Genomic DNA, 18,078 nt, shown 5'->3' with positions numbered 1-18,078 from the left:
TTTAATGAGAAAATCCCTGTAAGCAGCTTCAAATAATACCTGAGTACATACCAAATGCTCAGAAAATGTTAGTTGATATTATTATCATGGGCTGCCTTAATACAAAGAAATTAACACTTAAAATAATAGCACCCATTGTTCTCCAGGTATATTCAGATGAGGAAGTGGAGGTGAAGATTTTATCATAGGACCTGAGAAATGTTAATTACGCATAAAAATTTACTGTTTTTTTACTGTAATAGTCCGATTCCATGATTCCATTTTTGATGTTTGACTACTGGCAGCTTTTAAGTCCTACTCCTCCCTGTTCCCTTTCTGCCCCACATCTGAACAAGCTGATAAGAAAGCCCCCTTGCTACTCCCTTCATTGATAGCAGGGCACGCCAAGTTCAAAACTTGTACAGGAATGCTCACCCTGGGTCTGCTCCCTACTCACTATAAAAGCAGAAAACCAGTATTCTTCCTCTATTTTCTTAAATAATTTTAAGAACAACTTATTAAGTCTGCCTTTCTCTTCCCAGAAAGATTTTTCATGTGAGAAAAACAACAACAATAGCAACAACAACAGCAAAAAATTTTCATAGTCTATTGGTACAAATGGGGCATCAATGGTCTGGGCATCCTAACCTCATTTTAGGTGGACGTTCATCCTGCTTCTATAGAGAAGCAGCCTCATGAGTCACGTGACCACTTAGCTCATGTGAAGTAAGAATATTTTTGTGAAGTATGGGATTCAGATAAACTGTATCTGAAATATCCAAGGCGTATTGAAGGAGAGAAAAATAAGTGTAATACCACAGATTACTTTTTTAGCTGTTTTAGTTAGGAAATTTGATAAAGTATCATCGGAAGTTCTTTGTAAATTGTAAGGAGGAAACTATTTCAGTGATCTTCTTTATTTACCCTTTCTGGTTTAAATTTTTTTGTGTGTGATTATAATGCACGTACTCAAGGTTTCTTCTTATATATTCTTTTTCTTTTTTTCTTTTTATTATTATGTATGTGTACTCCTTATTCTCTTCATGTCCATTATAGTCCATTAATATGGACTATGTTACTTCAAATTTAATTTTTGTAAAGTTGTTCTCACCAATTTATCTTTATAGTTTCCTTGTACCAATGTTTTTTTAATGGTTTTATTTTAGGTATTTTGAGAGAAAGTAAGCATGGGGAAGTGCCAAGAGAGAGGGGGAGGGAGAGTCCCAAGCAGGCTCTGCACTGTCAGTGCTGAGCCTGACGTGGGGCACGATCCCACGACGGTGAGATCATGACCTGATCTGAAATCAAGGGTTGGTCGCTCAAACTACTGAGCCACCCAGCTGCCCCTAGTTTTTTGTTTGTTTGTTTTTGTTTTTTAAGTAGGCTTCAAGCTCAGCATGGAGCCAAACATGGGGCTTGAACTCACAACCCTGAGATCAAGACCTGAGCTGAGATCAAGAATGAGTTGCTTAACTGACTGAGCACCGAGGTGCCCCTATTTTGTTTTGTTTTGCTTTGTTTTAAATAGAGTTACATTTTGGTTTATTAATGCCCCTTTTCATTCATCTTTTGATGTGTTTCTCTTCTGTAATAGGTATCATATTTGCTTGTCATTTGAAATGTGTTATTACAATAACTTTATAGAAGTTATTTATATAACTTTATATAAGCATGTTGAGACTTTGTTTTTATATTTTCAGTCTTTGTCTTGGCATCTGATAATCAACATATAAGTTATGTCATCCATAAGCAAACCTCAGAAATCTTGTTATGGTATGCTTATTCATTTATATACCCAGATGCCAGACATACTCCTTTCTTCAGAGACTTAAGTTATTTTTCATCAAAATGGATTTTTATTCTTCAAGAATAAATAAAAGATTAATAAATCATTGTAGCTTCAATTTCAAAGGACGTAACTATTGATCTCCATTATTTGGAGCCACTGGACTTAGGTAGTCACTACTCATTATGAGGAAGTAAAACCTGAACAAAATTAATGGACTTGAGTATGTTTTTGTGTGTGTTGTTACCTGCCCCATTTTGTTTAGTTGGGACGTTTAAAAATGAACATACTGTTTTTCTTCCAATACTAATTAAAAAAAAAAAAAAAGGATTTGAAACTGAATTATTTGAGTTTCTTACAGTTTTTATTAATTCTATAACTTTATAGTTTTTAGGTTTTTTACATTATCTTGCACTTTATGTGACTTTTAAATAAATAATACATACTCTGTTCCTATTTTACACTTAATAAATGGAAAAGTGAAAATTTCTAAAAGTCAAGGATTAGAATGAAAAGTTGATCTCTCAATAGTTAATTGGATATAGTTTGATCATCATTTGTGTTTTTCTTTATACTGAGTATGTGTTCCATCAGTGACTCAGTTTGTGCTTTATAGTGCCTTGTTGGTCCTCAGACTGAATTCTATAATAAAAGTGACGTGAAGTTGTTCTGGGGGAAAGTGAATTTACATGCACATTATTTATTCTCTACCTCAAAAACAGCAGAAATGGTCAAAAATTCCATTTTTGTCACTGTCAACTATATTCACTCACAGTGGCACTGTTCATTCTTGGCCTAGCCCCTTTGCTGCTGAACTGTCATTGTATCTTTTTCCACTTCTCACAGAGTTGTGAAATATAAGCTCAGTGAAAGAATGCATGAAAATTTGTTTCGACCTCTCAACATTTTAATGTTGTTTTGTTAGTTGCTCTCAGTCAAAACATGTAAGTTGAAATGATGTGTTGTTGTAACATGGACAAGTTTGTGTAGAGTGGATAAAGGCAGAGTGTTTCTAGAACTGCTATGTACTCAAGGACCTCTTCACAGGAAGATCATAGGAAAAGAAAATGCCAGGACAACTGACTGAAATTGAGAGGTATTGTAAGAATGGGGCATGAAATAGGTCATTATGTCACAGATACTTATATTTCTATTGATTGATTTATTTCATTAAGGTATAACTTCGATATAGTGAAGCATATAGATCCTCAGTATAAGTTCAATGAGTTCAAATGTGTATAATGGTATAACTAAAACAGTTCTCAAGATTCACATTTCATCACCTGTAAAAGTTTGCTCACACCATGTCTTTATCATTCCCAACCCACACCCCACCCCATGTCAGGAAACCCCTCTTCTAATTGTGTTCAGCACTTAGATGAATTTTTCTGTCTTAGGAAAAGTTCAGTAAGTTCAATACTTCTAATAGAAATATCTTATAATTGATGAGGTTACCAGTTAATGAAATTTGTTTATCATCTTGATTTTCTTGCATAATATTTGCTAAGATTATAGTTACATTGTTTCAGTTTGATGTGCTTGATTTTTTGAAGATCTATAAACCGTTATCTTCTGTATATGCCAATCCTTGAAGGCTGGATATAGGAATTTGGTAGTGAAAAATCAGACTCCATATACTCTGTGACCTTTCGCAGGGGATCAGATCATTGGTATGTGTGTGAAATAAGAAGTGTTACACAGTAGGTGTTTATCCAACCATGGTCCATGGACAGTCTGTCAGGATTATGGACCATGCTTATTAAAATTCAAATTCCTGGGTCTCTTACTGAATGAGAAACTCTAAGAACTAGGAACACACTGCTATTTTTTTAAAAGTGGTCATCACAAGTAAGTTGCACATACAAATATTGACTCAAACAAAATTTCTTAGTCTCTTAGAGTTTTGATGAACTAATCTGAGCTTATCAGTGCTTCCTCAATGAGATAGGAAACCCTTGAGACAATCCCTGGCATACAGTAAAGCACAGCATATATTATCCAATTTTGCTATTGTTTTGTTTTTTGTTACAAACACCCCTGCTTAAAATCCTTGAATGTTCTTTTGTTGTTTTGGTGAAAAGAAATAAAGTTTGTAACATGATCTCAACCCTACGTCTGTCTTTACCCACATCTCTAGATCAAGCACTCTTACTTTCTAAGCTTGTTTTCTAAGCTCTAAGTATTTGAACAGGCCAGATTTCCTCCCAGTACCTGGCCTCTATAAATGCTGTTCTCGTACCTGGAGCACTTTCTGATCTCTGGACATACCAGTTCAAATGCTTTTTCCTCAAAGTTCCCCGAACACACCTCCCCCAAATAAGTCAAATGTCTTTTTTCCCCCCAAATAAGTATCACTAATTACATAGTCTTCTGATACTATAGCTATTTATATTTTAAAGCGTTTACCATAATGCCAGTTTTATACTTGTATGATTATATGAATAGTGTGCCTTATCTGCATATGATTTAATGGATACTATGTCTAGTTTTGCCAACTACTGATAAGTAGTAGATGATTAAAAAAATAAGAGACTGAGGTGCTTTTTGTTTTGTTTGTTTATTTGTCCTAAATTAAGGAACCAAAAAGACTCATAGTATTTTCTTGTTTATATCATCTTTTATTACGGTCTATGACTATACTTACGTACATTAAACCATTACAGAATTCAGATTGTAAGACGCCCACGTCTCCCAAATTAAGGTACCTATTGTACTTTGCTCTGTAATTTCAAACATTATAACATGAGAAGTCAAGCTGCCAACTTAGTATTAAATTTGAGGCTTACGTTTGTAGAATAAATTAAGTACTTCAGAGATCTCAAGTCAAAACATTAACAGGCTAGAGGTTGTACCAATACTCTTACCATGGTTTGATCATCACTTGATTTATTCTTGTTACTTAATTTTTTATTTACAAATCAAAATAGAATTAAAATTTACTTTTGGATGCTACAATAGAGCTATGAATGGAAGAGACAGATCCACTTATTTGTTGTATCTCTGCACATTTATCTTGCTTTAAAATGATAATCTTTTGTGATTTAACCTTCTTACTAAGTAGTGAATATTTATCTGTGCACAATCCATTTCTTTCTTTTTTGTTAAAGTTTATTTATTTTTGAGAGAGACACAGACAGCATGACTGGGGTAGGGGCAGAGAGAGATGAAGAGGGAGAGAATCCCAAGCAGGCACCATGCTGCCAGCACAGAGCCTGATGTGGGCCTCAAACTTACAAAACCGTGAGATCGTGTTCTGAGCTGAAACCAAGAGTGGGACACTTAACCAACTGAGCCACCCAGGGGCCCCACGTACACTATCCATTTCTCTTCCTTCTGGGATTTTCTATAGAGTCAGTGAACAATCCTGAATGTGTTTCATTAGGTATCTTTGTCGTGCATGGTGTATTCTCAAAGATCACACTTTCATTTTTGGCTCCCATGGCTTATCCTAAAGCTGTTAAAATTCCATCAGGTTGATCCACCATAAACTTTGGATCTTCTTCAATCAAGTATGTAGGTGGTTTCAAGCATATCTATGAGGTCCATCAGCAGTGGGAACCACTTGTTTTTCTTTCATCTTGTAGACAGTGTGTCGACTTTTGGCTATGGCAGGACTCCTTTTCTTATGGTCCTTAACTAAGTCAATTTTAATAAAAAGGGTAACACTGCTGATATTGCCAATGAAAGTGTGTTTAGCCTTCAGTAACTCAGTAAGATAATTCCCTACTCTTGTGACATTTCCTTGAAGGTCTTCACTTAAAATTACATCCAGGATGACCAAATCAACAGCACAGGATATTGGATTTCTTCCATACAGTATTGAAATACTGTGGTCCAGAGCTGCTGATGGTTTCTGCAATTTCTTTGGTTGCTACCATTCATTCCATTGGGTAGCCATTGCCTGTTGGTTTTCTCATTGTGATGATGTCCAGAACAAAGTCTTAGCCATGCATTTGGAAGCTCCAGAAGTGTTTCTCAGCTTGTCGAAAGCCTCAGCTTAATTTTTAATTAAAATTTAGAGCATGCCAGATAAACTTAATTATTCTAATTTCCCATCCTTTAATAAAACAAATAGCATAGCTTTTCATTAACAATGGCCATTTACACTTGTTGGGATGAGCACTGGGTGTTGTATGGAAACCAATTTGACAATAAATTATATTTAAAAAAAACAAGGGCCATTTAGGAAATACAGGTATTTTAGGTATAGAAGATAAGTTTTATTATTTTGAATTTGGGACCTAAATTTGAGAAAGGTAAAAATCAAAAGATTGTCAAAAGAAAAATAAATAACATAAGCCACAGGTATCCAAACATAAGGTACAATATTCAATAGGTGAGAAATAGTTACACATAATATTTTAAAATACACACAAACACACACATGCACATATACACTCCACAAACACACACGTGTATGTATACACTTTGCAGTAAGTGACTATATTAGGAACTTTTAACTTTTACAGAATTCAATAATAGTTATCAAAGGTAATTTATATCATATGACTTCACTCACTCATGTGGAATTTAAGAAACAAAACAGATGAACATAGGGGAAGGGAAGGAAAAAAAAGATAAAAACAGAGAGTGAGGCAAACCATAAGATACTCTTGAATACAGAGAAAAAATAGGGTTGCGGGAGGTGTGTTGGTTGGAATGGGCTAAATGGGTGATGGGCATTAAGAAGGTCACTTATTGGGATGAGCACTGGGTGTTATATATAAGCGATGAATCACTAAATTCTACTCCTGAAATTAAAAAAAAAAAAAAGATAATTACAAATGTGTCAAAAAGTACAGAGAATTAAAAATATATTTGTGATAAAAGAAACTGTTTTTTGGACACATAAAAATTATATTTAACAAGGAAAAAACTAGAATTCTACTTCTTTTTTTTTTGTTTGTTTGCAATCATACATTGAACAATTTATAGTAAAGGAGTCACAAGCATTTTTTTATCCCTTGTGAATAAACCTATCATATCTAGCCAATTTTGTTAAATTTTAAGTACATTTCATTGCTTCTGTCTCATTATTTTCACTGACCATAAACCCAGGCACATGAAAATTCACTTCATTCGTACCTTTTGCACTTCTTGTATGTCTTCAAATATATTTCACTATTTTCTATTATATTTTGAAACAACCACACTGTCTCCCTTTAAAAGAAAATATTCTTTTTTAATCTCTTCTTTTCCTGGATAAACCAATGAATATCCATTCCTCTGCCTATATACCCTGATACCTAACATACATTTTTTTTACATTTCTTCAAAATGAACAGGTATGTAACATGACCCAAATTGTAGAAACAATATATTTTGATTCATATGTAAATATTGAAATTTATAATTCAAATTGTAAGATAATTGTCTTTTTTAAATTCTGTTTTTAGTTTTTAATATATGCTCTCTTAGCAACTTTTGAATATAAAATACAGTGTTGTTAACTGTAGTCACCATGTACATTAAATCCCAAGAATTTATTCGTCTTATAACTGGACATTTGTACCCTTGAAAACTTTGTCTGCCACTCCTGCCTCTGACAACCACCAATCTGTTCTCTCTAGGAGATCTGTTGATTTAGATTACACATATAAATGAAATAATATATCTTCTCTTTCTGACTTATTTTATCAAATCCTTCTGACATCCTTCTATTATCCTTCTTTTTATGGCTGAATAGTATTTCATTATATACATACGTGTGTGTGTGTGTCACATTTTCCTTATCCATTTTTGCACTGATGACACTTAGGTTGTTTCCATGTCTTGGCTATTGTAAATAATGCTGCAGTAAATATGGGAGTGCAGACATGTCTTCAAAATAATGATTTATTGTCTTTGAGGTACATACCCAAAAGTTGGGTTGCTAGACCGCATGGCAATTCTATTTTTCATTTTTTGAGGAATCTCTATACTGTTTTACACAGTAGCTGCACCGGTTTGCATTCCAACCAACTCCGTACAAGTGTTCTCTGTTCTCCACATCCTTACCAGCACTTGACATCTCTTGTCTTTTTGATAATAGCTATTCTAATAGGTGTGAGGTGATATTATGGTTTTGATTTGCATTTTTTTTGTTTTTTGTTTTGTTTTGTTGATTAATGATGTTGAGCACCTTTTCACTATCTATTGGGCATTTGATTTTCTTAGGAAATATGTCTCTTCTGGTCCTTTGCCTATTTTTAAATCAAGTTATCTGTTTGTTTGGTTTTTTGCCACTGAGTGTAATGATATTTTTACAGAAGTAGAAAAAAGTTCTAAAATGTGTATGGTAGCACAAAAGATCCCTACTAGTGAAAGCAGTCCTGAGAAAGATCCCTACTAGTGAAAGCAGTCCCGGGAAAGAATAGCAAAGATGGAGGCATCACACTTCCTGATTTGAAACTGTTACAAAGTTATAGGAATCAAAAAAAAGTATGGTATTGACATAAAAAAGACATAGACCAACAGAGTAGAATTAAGAACCCAGAAAGAATCCGTGCATACATGGTCAACTGATCTTTGACTGATATTTGACAATAGTGGAAAAAAATTGAGTTTAGTCGATAAATGGTGTTGGGAAAAGTGGATATTGATATGCAAAAGAATGAGACTGGGCCATATCTTACACCACTCCCAAAATTTATCTCAAAATGGATTAAAGACTTACAGGTAAGACCTGAAACCATAAAACTCATAGAAGAAGACAAAAGGAAAAAGGTCCTTGACTCGTCTTGCCAAGGATTTCACAGATGTGACAGCAAAAGCATAAACAACAAAAGCAAAACTAAACAAGTAGGACTGCATCAAACTGAAAAGCTTCTGCATAACAAAAGAAATGACCAACAAAATGAAAAGACATCCTGCAAAATGGGAAATAATATTTATGAATCATATATCTGCTAAGGGGTTAGTATCTAAAATATAGATAGAACTCTCACAATTATTAGTCTTATACAAAGCAGAATATCATTTACATTATTTACAATTAGGAAGAAGATATACAGAGTTGTTTTAAAACTCCTATTAGTAATGCTAATTTTTAAAATGAGCCTTCTACTTATCAGAAATATTAAATTAACTTTTGTTTGCACACATTATGAATCCCTGTATTCACAAATCGTAATTTTAAAAGACTCTTTAAATTATGTTTGTAAGTTCTGAGTGTCACACTTTTCTTCTTATATATAACCAAGATTAAGGCTATTAGCTTAACTCACTGAAGTTTAGAATGCTTTTTACAGAACAGAAATTTACTATCTAGCTTTTCATGGAGCTGTTTTGGAGAGGAAAAAAAAGCTATATTTGGAGAGAAAATATTTAAAGCATAGAAAGTTAAACATTTAAATTTTTTCTTTATTTTTTGTTTTAAATTTATATAAACCTAAGGAATGTATCAGTTCAAATTTGAGCTCCAACAGGTTGTAAGAAACCTTAAAATCTGATTCATTGAATGCTTGTTTTATGGAGCCTCTCAAATGAAAAAAATTTGTTCCTCTGTCACTGCAATTCTAAATTGCCCTCAGTAAAACTATGCCAGTTAGAGACATTTGCATATTAGCTAGGACTGTAACATGAAACATAGATAAAGTAGGGTTTTAGTCTGGAAAGGACACAGATTTAAGAAACTCCATGGTAACTGTAATAGTCAACAAGGATATAGTTGTGAAACCACATGACTTCAGAACCTGGCCAAAGACTAATAGCTTGAAGAAGCCTGTAGCTCTGGCAGAGGGAATTAAGTAAAATATTTTCAAGAACATAAGGACAATACTGAGGAATGTCTTTATAAGGTGTCAGAAAGGTAAATTGATGTAACATTTGTCCAAAGGACATTAGTGTGATGCACTAGGGTAACATGAGATTTTGAAACTGTCAGCTTCTAATCCACTTGAAAGGCCAGTTTTTCTGAATTCGGTCTCCTGCCCTTTGAACTTGAACTTTTTTTATTTACTTATTTATTTTGAGAGAATGAGAGAGAGAGAGATCCCAAGCAGGATCCATGAACCATGAGATCATGACCTGAGCTGACACCAAGAGTCTGATGCTTAACTGACTGAGCCACCCAGGTGCCCCTGAACTTCAACTTGTAATGTAGGGGTCAGCAACTTGCAGTGAGCAGGCTAAATCCAGACCGTTATCTGTGTATATAAAATAAAGTTTTATTGGAACACAACCTCTTGCATTTATTACATGTCATCTGTGGTTGTTTTCATGCTGCAGCACAGATTGGAGTAGTTGCAGCAAAGACTGTCTGGTCCACCGAGCCTAAAATATTCACTTTCTGTCCTTTTACAGAAAGACATTTGTTGAACCTTGTTAGGAGACATAAAGCCTTAGACATAATAGATACGTAAAGAGGATGTTTAGTGGCACATGAATGTTGTGGAAGGTCCATACAAGGGAAAATGTATACAAATCTGTCCAATGACCAGGAAGTATGGACTTTTCTTAGGACAGAGAAGAAAACCTAATACTGAGAACTCTGTGAAATTGTTGGAGCTCAGATTAAAAATAAAACTTCATACTCATGGACAAGGTGGCCCTCAGGAGAGGGAGACTCAAATATCTCAGATGTGCACACCATTATAGGGTTGAGCTTCCTGTCAGAATCAGTGGGGGACTTGGCCGGATATTCTACTTGCCAAGCTTCAGCAGCCTAAGGCCATCAGGAATATGCTAGTGTTAGGTTAATTAGCTTGATACCTCAAAGAAAAATGCAAACTAGGAGGAACCATGAGGACTCTCAAAATGGGGAGTCAGGGCAGGTTGTTGATAGCTTTTTGAATGCTGAAATAAGTCACAGGGTGATATTCACAGGGACTGAATGGATTTTGTAAAATACGTAGCTACTGGAAGATGGGTAGTCGTACCTTTTAAGTATATGTCACTGTAGAGTTATTATCAGGGTGGATGGTCTTTGTTTTAGCATGGACTGTATGTGTCTAAATAAAGTGATGCTGAAAGGTTTATGCTCAGATAATTTATCTAGCATGTCACGCTGCTGTACAGTTTATCTGTTTCGTGAGCCCTCTTACAGTTTTGGAAATACGGTTTCTGTTTCAAGGTCCAGGATAAGAACATGCACTGGAGTAATAAACACCACATTCAGATTTGTAGATGCAATTGAGAATGGGTACAGCTTTTATTTGTACTTCTCTTAAAATGATACAGCTTAGTTTATTTTTTTAAGTTTATTTATTTTAAGAGAGAGAGCACATTTGAGCTGGGGAGCAGCACAGAGAGAGGGAGAGAGAGAATTCCAAGCAGGCTCCATGCTGTCAGTATGAAGCCAGATGTGAGGCTTGATCCCACAAACCGTGAGATCATGACCTGCACCAAAATCAAGATTCTGAGACTCAACCAACTGAGCCACCCAGGTGCCCCAGTTTATATTTTTTATAAGGTGCCCTTCCTCCCTTGATCTATGAACAAGCACTGATAGGAGTTGAATGGAGTTACCAAACACGAAATGCTCCTGCTATGATCTCCCCCTCCATCTTCCCCTCTGACATACTCAGCATTATCCCACTACATTCTGCTTTAAACTCCGAGGAGATTCTCAGTGTTCTTTTTAGCCTGACACCTCCAAAAGCCCAGGTATTCCTAAGTATGTATTATGTTTCAGACTGTAGAATGTGAGTTTACAATACTTTTCCACATGATCATTTCTTATACCTTAAATGCTTTTTTTTTTTTTCCTATAGCTCTTACCATCATCTGACACAATATGCATGTCACTGATTTCTTTTTAAAGTTGGTATCCCCTGTTTTGGTAGGCAGATTCTTTTTTTAATGTTTATTTCAAGTGAGAGAGAGAGAGAGAGAGAGAGAGCGCACACACAAGCCAGCGAGGTGCAGAGAAAGAGAGGGAGAGAAAGAATCCCAAGCAGGCTCCATGCTGTCAGCACAGAGCCCAACATGAGGCTTGATCTCACGAACTGAGAGATCATGACCTGAGCTGAAATCAAGAGTCAGAAAGCTTAACCGACTGAGCAAACCAGGTGCCCTGATACGCAGATTCTAAGGCAGATACCCTCTTCCTAAGATTTGTCTGTTGGTTATTTAATCAAAGACTAATGTGGGTACTGCTGTGAAAGGATTTTACAGATGTAATAAAATCTCAAATCAGTTAAGCTTAACATAAAAGAGATTATCCATCTATCCAGGTGGAATTGACTCAATCAGGTAAGCCCTTTAAAAGCAGAGTTTTCTCATGGGGCACCTGGGTGGCTCACTCAGTTAAGCATCTGACTTTGGATCAGGTCATGATCTCACATTCCGTGAGTTTGAGTCCCACGTTGGGGTCTGTGCTGACAGCTCAGAGCCTGGGGCCTGCTTCAGATTCTGTGTCTCCTCTCTCTGCCCCTCTCATGCTCTCTCTCTCTCAAAAATAAACAAACATTAAAAAAAAAAAAAGGTGGAGTTTTCTCTGGCTGGTAGCAGAAAGGAAAGACAGAGATTTTCAAATTGAGAGAAGAATCTGATGTGCTGTTGCTGCTTTTGGAGATGGAATGGGTCATGTGCAAGGAGCAGCCACAAGGAGCTAAGCGTGATCCTAGACTGACAGACAATAAGGAAATGAAGACATCAGTCCCACAAGTGTAAGAAGATTCACTTTGCTAACAGCGTGAATGATCTTGGAAGCAGATTACTTCCCAGAAACTATAGATAAGAGCCCACCTCTGTCAACATCTTATTTTTTTTCATCCTTGTGAGAACCTAAGTAGAGGTCCCAGCCAATACCAGTCAGACTTCTGACCTGAAGAACCAAAATAATAAATGGGTGATGTTTTCAGCTGTTATGAGAGTAGAGCTATTTTTCCCCATTTTGTTTATTGTTATCTCCTTGGTGACTAGATTGTGCCTGGCATGGAAGAAATATATCAGAAATAATTCTAATTAGCCTGCTAAACTAAACACTTTGAATGATTTGAGACTGTTTTAATTTGTAGACTCACTCTAGATATTTAGCTGTAAGTCCAGTTGAGTAAAGGATTAAGGGTTAAATGTTTGAAGAGATCATCTAAAAATCTTATATAATCTCTGGTAACATTTAAAAAAATTGTAAAGGCATCAATGATACATTTACAAGTGTTTAAACTTTTTTTTAAGATGAATTGATTGCCAGACAATGAATACTTAATTTAATGCATGTTTTAGTGCACTTTATGTGACACAAATTAATTTGCAATAGAGGCAGGAAACCTATCTCTAAGGTAATTAGTCATGGTCAAATCTTAATTATCTCCTTAAAAAGGAAAACAGACTTATCAAGGTATCTACTAAGGTATTCTTGAGTGGTACTCTCTTATTTATTAATAACCATTTTCACTAAAATAAAACATTCTATGGTATATGTTTTAACGTATGGAGTTTGGAATAATGACACCCATTTTGAACACCTTAACCTCTGTGTTCCTTCCAGTCACACCACAAGGTACTTTTATTTCTATACATGAGAAAAATGAGCCTCTGAAATATTAGGTAACTAGCTCAAGGTCAGAAAAATTGGATTGGTAAACCTAAGATTTCAGCCCAGGTAGATGCATAACATGAAGATCCATGTTTGTCCTATTGTGACATACTGTCAATCAGTGATGTTTTGTTTATTAAATGAATTCATAATTATTATGAATATATATGAATATATATGAATTTACATCTGTGTGAATATTTGCAGTGTTTGTAACAGATTTATTGAATATTAACAAGATATAGTCGTCATTTTCCTAGACAATAATTTTATCTTGGAAACTTTGTTAGAAGGACTGGATTGTGTGAACTTCTGTCATGAGGGCAATAATCAAATTGGTAAAACAAGTGCAAAAGGGAGTTAACTTTGATCAACAAATGAACTGAACAATTTTAAAGCAATCAATTATCAATCGGTTGATATTTGTTTTCCTTTCTTTCTTTCAAAACACATTTATTGAGAGTACCTCATGTGTCTGGCATTGTATTCTATGCTAAATTCAGCATGACATTTGTCCTTGGGATTTGGGGAGCTTTGAGACAGGGATTTGAAGTGATCTATTGACAGAGAGCTAAAGCTGAAAGATGAGTAGGTATTAGCCTTAAGAAGGGCAGTTTAGAGGGAAAAAGAGACCAAAAGTGTGGGAATATTCTAAATGACAGAAAGTAAATGAAAAGGATGGAAAATTAAGCAGATCTTGCTTTTTTTTTTTTCGTTTTTTTTAAGGAACTGAAAGGAGTGCACTGTTGTTGGATACTAGAGGCCATTGTGTGGGAAGGGAGCACACGGAGGCAGAGATTTAAAAAGGATGAGATTTGTGTATGCAGTACCTTCCTGGTCACGTTAATACAGTTGAAATTTATGTGGTGTCACTGAGGGGAATGCAACGAGTAGGTTTTTTATTTGTTCATTCAGTCATTCAACAATATTCACTAAAGGCTTATTTTGTGAGCTGTGTGCCAGGTGCTGGCTCATGGGTTAGGAGCTAGACTGCAGTGAATTTGTCATTGTCAGGGCCCTTTCCCTCATGGAGCTTATTATCTGGATTGATGGTTTTGAAAGGTCATTCTGTTGCAACATAAATAATAAACTCCAGCAAGAAAAGAGCTGATAGAAGGAGCTGCAGTGAGTAGCAAATGGGAATGGTTGCCTGAGCTAAGGATTCAGGATCTAGCGACAAGGAAGTTGGGGGCAGAAATGGAGCTGTATTGGGTGGAGGAGGCATTTAGGCCCCAACTCCTTTTTGTAAAGTTAGAATGATGGAGGGAAGGTAGTGTATATCTTCGTGATTGTATTTCCAGTCCTTGTCTACTAACTTAACCTTGAGTCTCAATCATCATCTTTGCTATATCATTGATTATAAACATTCTTGATTTCAGAATGTGCCCAGCATTTGCTTAATCATTAGGACTAAATTTGATGGTTTGGGGTATTTTTTCCTGATTTTCAATTCACAAATGAATACTATTTACTGAATAATGAATACATTAACTTTTTGGACGTTTTTTCTTTTGGGCATTATAGGGACATAGTCACATTCAATTAAATACTGTATAGCATGTTAGTGAGTGGTTAGTGAATCTCTCTTTCCTCCGGAATATCTACTAATCTACTCAAAAATTTGTAATATTTGTATATTCACAGTGGAGTACTATGTGGCAATGAGAAAGAATGAAATATGGCCCTTTGTAGCAACATGGATGGAACTGGAGCGTGTTATGCTAAGTGAAATAAGCAATACAGAGAAAGACAGATACCATATGGTTTCATTCTTTTTTTTTTAAATTTTAACGTTTATTTATTTTTGAGACAGAGAGAGACAGAGCATGAACGGGGGGGGGGGTGGTAAGAGAGAGGGAGACACAGAATCCGAAACAGGCTCCAGGCTCCGAGCTGTCAGCACAGAACCCGACGCGGGGCTTGAGCTCACGGACGGTGAGATCGTGACCTGAGCCGAAGTCGGCCGCTCAACCGACTGAGCCACCCAGGCGCCCCCATATGGTTTCATTCTTATGTGGATCCTGAGAAACTTAACAGAAAACCATGGGGGAGGGGAAGGAAAGAAAAAGAGGTTAGAGTGTAATCACTTCCCAAATTGATGATATACTTGTTATGCCCAGAATTCGTGATCCCCAAAGACCACCAGGGAGCCGAGTCTGATGCAAAAGCAAAGAGCCTTTATTCGAGCTAGCTCGAGCTCAATACCCTACCTGCACCGACACAGTGGTGAGATACTGGGGAGAGAGAGCAAGTTTCAAAAGCACAAAGGTTTTATTGGGGTCTAGGGGCAGTTGGTGAGGTAATGGCTGTGGCCTCAGCCGATTGGCTGGGGAAGGGTCTGAGTCCTGTTACTCAAGGGGAGGAGGCGTGGTCAGCCAGTGTAGGTCCGCTCCTTCATTCCCCCCTTGTCATGTAGCTTACAGACCCAATCATGGGACCGGCTGCATTTATGGTGACAAGGGGAACAGAGTTTGGAGGTTTACGCAAAGTTCTGGGAACCAAGTGTCGCTGGGGTGGCTCTGGAAGGTCTGATTAAGTATTGTCCCCGAGCTGGTGTCTGTGATCTGTCAGGTGATGTTTTGGGGAGCGTGGGGACTCCCGGCAGCATGAGCAATGACAAGCAGAATTAACAGAGTTACCAATATTAGGTGGGTCGAATGCGCTGTAGCTTGAACTTGAGAGGGTTGTGTTGGTCCTGAATGATGGTCCATCGCGTGACGAAGTCCTTCCGGATCGAGGAGGGGTCCGCTGGCTGAACGTGGGTGTGATGGACCCAGGTCATGCTGCCGTCTACTTTGAGAGCAGTGGGGGTTGTCAGTACCACGATGTAGGGTCCCTTCCAGCGCGGCTCGAGGGTCTCTCGGTGGTGCCTCTTGACGTAGACCCAGTCTCCTGGCCTGTACTGATGAGGTGTCAGGGTCGGGCCAGCCTCGTAGATGGCATGGAGGCATGGCCAAGTGTCCTCGTGCGCCCTCTGGAGCCCTCTCAAGGAAAGAAAAAGTTCTTGATCTTTAAACTTAGCAAGAAGGTTGGGAATAATAGGAGGTGGCCTGCTAAACATGATCTCGTAGGGAGTAAAACCCTACTAGTGTAAGGAGTGTTCCTAACCCGGTAAAGGGTATACGGTAGGAGAGTCACCCAGTCCCTGCCAGTCTCCATGGTTAATTTGGTAAGGGTCTCTTTTAGGGTTCTATTCATTCTTTCTACCTGTCCTGAGCTCTGGGGCCTATAAGCACAATGTAATTTCCAGTTTGCCCCCACCGCCTTGGCTACTGCCTGTGTTACCTGCGAGATAAAAGCTGGTCCATTGTCTGATCCTACCATGGCATAAAACCATACCTGGGTAAGATGTCTTCTAGTAGCTTCTTAGCCACCGTCTGAGCCGTTTCATACTTGGTTGGGTATGCCTCCACCCAGCCAGAGAAGGTGTCTGTAAATACTAAAAGATATTTATAACCATACTTTCCTGGTTTGACTTCAGTGAAGTCAACCTCCCATTGGGCTCCCATCTGGTGCCTCTGAGCCTGGTTCCTTTTATATTTGATGTGGCTCTCACGTTGGTGAGTTGGCAGGTCTTGCAGGCAGATACAACTTGCTCTAATATTGAGACTCCGAGCCGGTCTGGCAGCACGAGCTCCTTGTTAGGTGTATACCACCATCCCTTTATCTCCTGGGCCATGGGGAGTTTCTTGATCAGCTCTAACTCCTCCTGGGAGTATTTGGGCTGGTCTGGTAAAACTGGGTCTCCCAAGTCCGATAGTTGTTAAGCCCTTTTCTAGCTCCCAGCATCAGCGCCTTGGTGAGGGCTATGAGCTCTGCTCGCTGGGCTGACATTCCGGAGGGTAGAGCCTCCGCCCATACAGTGTCCGTTTTGGTGACCACCGCTGCACCCGCATACCTGTGTCCGTCTCGCACAAATAGCCTCGGCATCGGGGAGGGGCTGGTCGGTCAGGTCCGTCCGGAATCCATGTATTTGTTCCAGGATTCCTGCAGAGTCATGTAGTGGAGCACCTAGGTCAGGGTCGGGCAGCAGGGTTGCAGGATTGAGGACTGCACTGGGGTGGAACAGCATTCGTGGAGGGTTGAGTAGGAGGCTCTGGTACGTGTGTTGCTCATCCATCTATCAGGAGGCTGTTTCAGAACCCCTTCAATGGCGTGTGGGGTCGTGATCCAGATCTCCTGTCCTAGGGTCAGTTTGTCTGTGTCCTCGACCAGGAGTGCTGTGGCCGCAATAATTCTTAGGCATGGCGGCCAGCTGGCAGCCACTGGGTCTAGTTTCTTGGACAGGTAAGGCACCGGGTGGTTCCAGGGGCCTAAGGCTTGAGTTAGAACCCCTTTTGTTATTCCCTTATGTTCGTCTACAAAGAGGTGGAAGGGCTTGTAATGTCTGGTAGGCCCAGGGCTGGGGCACTTAGGAGGGCCTTTTTTAACTGATTAAAGGCAGTTTCTTCTTTTTCAGCCCATTTAAATGTTTTCCCCTCTTTGGTAGCTTCATATAGGGGCCTGGCGATCTCAGCAAAACCTGGAACCCAGAGGCGGCAGTAGCCAGCTGATCCTAAGAATTCCCTTACTTCTCTTCAGGAGGTGGGAATAGGGATCTTTAGGACAGTTTCTTTTCTGGTATCTGATAAACGCTGCTGTCTGCCCTCCAGGATATATCCCAGGTAACTTACCCTCTCCCTGCATATCTGAGCCTTCTTCACGGATGCCCGGTACCCTAAGGCCCCCAGGGTAACCAGCAGGTCCTGGGTCCCTCGCTCACAGTCTTTGTCCGTGTCGGCAGCAATCAGGACGTCATCTATGTACTGTAGAAGGGTGAAACCAGGGTGCTCCCTTCTGTACTCACTCAGGT

General features: G+C 38.2%; 1 pseudogene; it reads right to left on the bottom strand.

Moving 5' to 3' along the window:
- The window catches only part of LOC112863785 (ethanolamine-phosphate phospho-lyase-like), a 50,966-nt pseudogene extending 33,810 nt beyond the window's left edge, over positions 1–17,156 (bottom strand).
- Between the last annotated feature and the right edge of the window lie 922 nt (positions 17,157–18,078).

Source organism: Puma concolor, chromosome B4 (genome assembly GCF_028749965.1).
Source record: "Puma concolor isolate L17-30 chromosome B4, mPumCon1.1.hap2, whole genome shotgun sequence".
Lineage (NCBI taxonomy): Eukaryota > Metazoa > Chordata > Mammalia > Carnivora > Felidae > Puma > Puma concolor.
This window is presented reverse-complemented; position numbering and strand designations above follow the sequence as displayed.